Here is a 2,878-nt window from a genome sequence, read left to right on the forward strand (position 1 = left end):
GGGTTTATACTGGTCGGACCAAGGCCGGTATTTTGTAGCGATGACTTATGATTTATTCTATACTAGTCTTATCATCCACCGCTCACGGCCGGCTGATCCCGTCGTTGATAACGCGAGCAGACCGTCTCTCTGACCACTAACAAAGCGCGATAAGCGCGAAAAGGCATTAGCACCGGAAAGGCATCGCTACAAAATACCTACCCAAGTTTCATAACACTGAATATGACAAGGGGCTGCGTGAAGATGAGCAAGTGGCATAATGCTTACGCATACTTAGACAACAACTCCCAGAGGAGTTTCTGCGTGGATTTTTTTTTTTTCATAATGTGGCTCGTTCACGTTTTCATCAGACGCTGCAGGCGCAACTCTCTTCCCCTGGCTTTTGCTTTTTAGGTAAAGGAACAAACACAAAATGTGCGTGACATGGCCACCAGTACCAGAAGCACAAAGGGCATTGTTTCGCAGAACGTTTTCTTTCGCTTCTGTGGTAAGTACCCATAAACTATTAAAAAAAGAAACAAGGCGAATTGGTGCATGCGCGTTTCACTTTTTTTTTTTTCTGCAACATAGTCAGAACCTCAACCACTAGCTGTTTAGCATATTGATGTGTCTTGTGAACCGAATACCAGCGGTGACATCCTTTCTGAATAGTATCGTCGTTGGCTTGAACTTCTTTCACCTCTCTGCCCAGTTTTGTTCGAATCTGAGTTCATCGTGACCTGCTGGTCGGTTTGAAAGTGCTAAAATAATGTTAATGCGGTGGTGCGATGTAAAAACGGCAGACACGAATATGGACGCTGAGGAATACACTACCGGCAAGAATAGGGGTAGGGCTGAATTTGGAACACAACAATCGCAACCTGCACAATCTACTACGCATTTCGTCGGCGCGTGTAATTTGTATGACAAGCCCTGTCATGCAAACTTTACAAACAATTAAAAGTGTTTTCTACGTACGTATGTGATAATAATGGATCAGGCGCATCATAGGGACAATGCCATTCTGGTTTACATTAAGTAACTCAGCTCCAGGCTGAGCCTCTGTCGGCGTCAAACAAAACAAACGACCAAAACTATACGTTTTTCTTTCGTGACACTTGGCGCCGCTCGTGAGCTTAAAACCATAACGCGCACCGACAAAAGGGATCGCGAAGAAATCGACACTACACTGTGGCATGGCCTTTCACTTTTCAAGACACATACAAGCGTTATTTTCGAACCTCTATTAAAATGAAACACTCTCCCACCATTTCTAGGATGCTTGCTGCTCAGGATAATGCATACACCCAGCGCATACTGCGAAGGGAACGCGCTAACAAAGCAACTATCCACGCTCACTGCTGGCTACGCAGCGAGGAGCGGGCCAAATAATGGCGGCGGCGTGCTTAAAGAGTGGTGCCACGCCCCCTTCAAAGGGTGGCAGCACCCTAAGCGGAGGTGCTTAGCGGAGCAAGAACTTATGTAATATACTGTCCACGATTTCCCGGGGCTTCGCTGCGTTCTTGTTTCCGCCTGTTTTGCTATCATGTTGAACGACATTCCTGCAGCCACATAGCCGCAAGGCGCTCATACACCAGAGAACACGTGTAAAGCTGGAGCTTCTTTTATGACACGTTTAAGTGAAACATCCTCGGTGTGCCTAGATATTTGGGGCGCTTCCCTTGTTTTCCATTATTCCGTTAATTTTCAACGCGGCACCAGGCTGTGCTACTTAGCGTCACCATACTCCGTTGTTAGATGCCCCCATGCACATGTATTATCTGCTGCTCGCTCGTGCTCAGGAGCTGTACGTAGGATCTCCATGCAGCGCGCCTAATGAATGCGCTTAGCTTCTGTATGACGTCGGGAAATAAAATTTGCTTTTGCGTTGCACTCCTTGAACGCCTCATGCACGATCAGTCGGTACACTTGATATTCTGACATGATAAGGAACTTGTGGCAGAGCTCGCTCACAGGCTGCCAGAAAGTAATTCTGTTCTCTGATCTCCCGGGAATGCGATGGCATGTCATGTGCACGTGCCCCGGAGGCGCGTTTCAAGAGAAGGTGCTTGACCTAACGTTTACTGAGCAGAACAAATACTCCACTGAGGTAACTCAATAGGCGGGCACCTGTATTGAGGCAGTGCTTTACAACTCGCTAAGCTCCTATACTTACTACAAAGCCTATACAGGGCAGAAGGCACAGTACAGAAGGCGTTAAACGGCGCTGTTGTGCTTTTTCTCGCGCGACACTTGACAGGTGTCGCGCGTCACATGACAATCATGTACAAGTTTTTTTTTTTTTCTTTTTTGCTCGTGGTCTTTTTATCCTCTTTAATTCTGTTTACCCTTTACCCCAGCACAGGGCAGCCAGCCTGTCTACACTGGCTAATCTCGCTTTCTCTCTCTCTGTCTCTGTACAGGGTGATTTAGGCACAGGTGTTCACTTATACTGCGTTTCACCAACTCCGTGCAGTGCGGCGAACGCCAGGCTCATGTCAGCCAATCATTAACGAGAGCCGGCTGTGCGTTCTCAGAAAGAATGCCGGAGAGCCTCGCTCATTGCCCGCCAATAATCCTTCCGTGAAGTTTCCTTTCAGTCGGCGTCACGCAGAGGGAGATCAACAGTGGGCAGTGGAGGAACCGTTCTTCTGACTCTCTTTTCTGGATGGCTAACGCAGCTGATAGCGTTCTCTGTACTGCACGGAATTGGCGAGTCGGATTATAGGAAGGCCTTACTGTACGCCTTGAACACACTACCGCACCTAAGTGTGCATATATTGTGCGTCTAGAGTAGGTTTCATGTCCTATGTTATGGTGTTCGTTCACAGCAGTAACTTTCTCTTTTCCTCCACCGCAGCGCGTATGCCTAGGTAAAATCCATTGAAAGAAACACTCG

The sequence above is a fragment of the Dermacentor silvarum genome, chromosome 1, assembly GCF_013339745.2.
Source record: "Dermacentor silvarum isolate Dsil-2018 chromosome 1, BIME_Dsil_1.4, whole genome shotgun sequence".
Taxonomy (NCBI): domain Eukaryota; kingdom Metazoa; phylum Arthropoda; class Arachnida; order Ixodida; family Ixodidae; genus Dermacentor; species Dermacentor silvarum.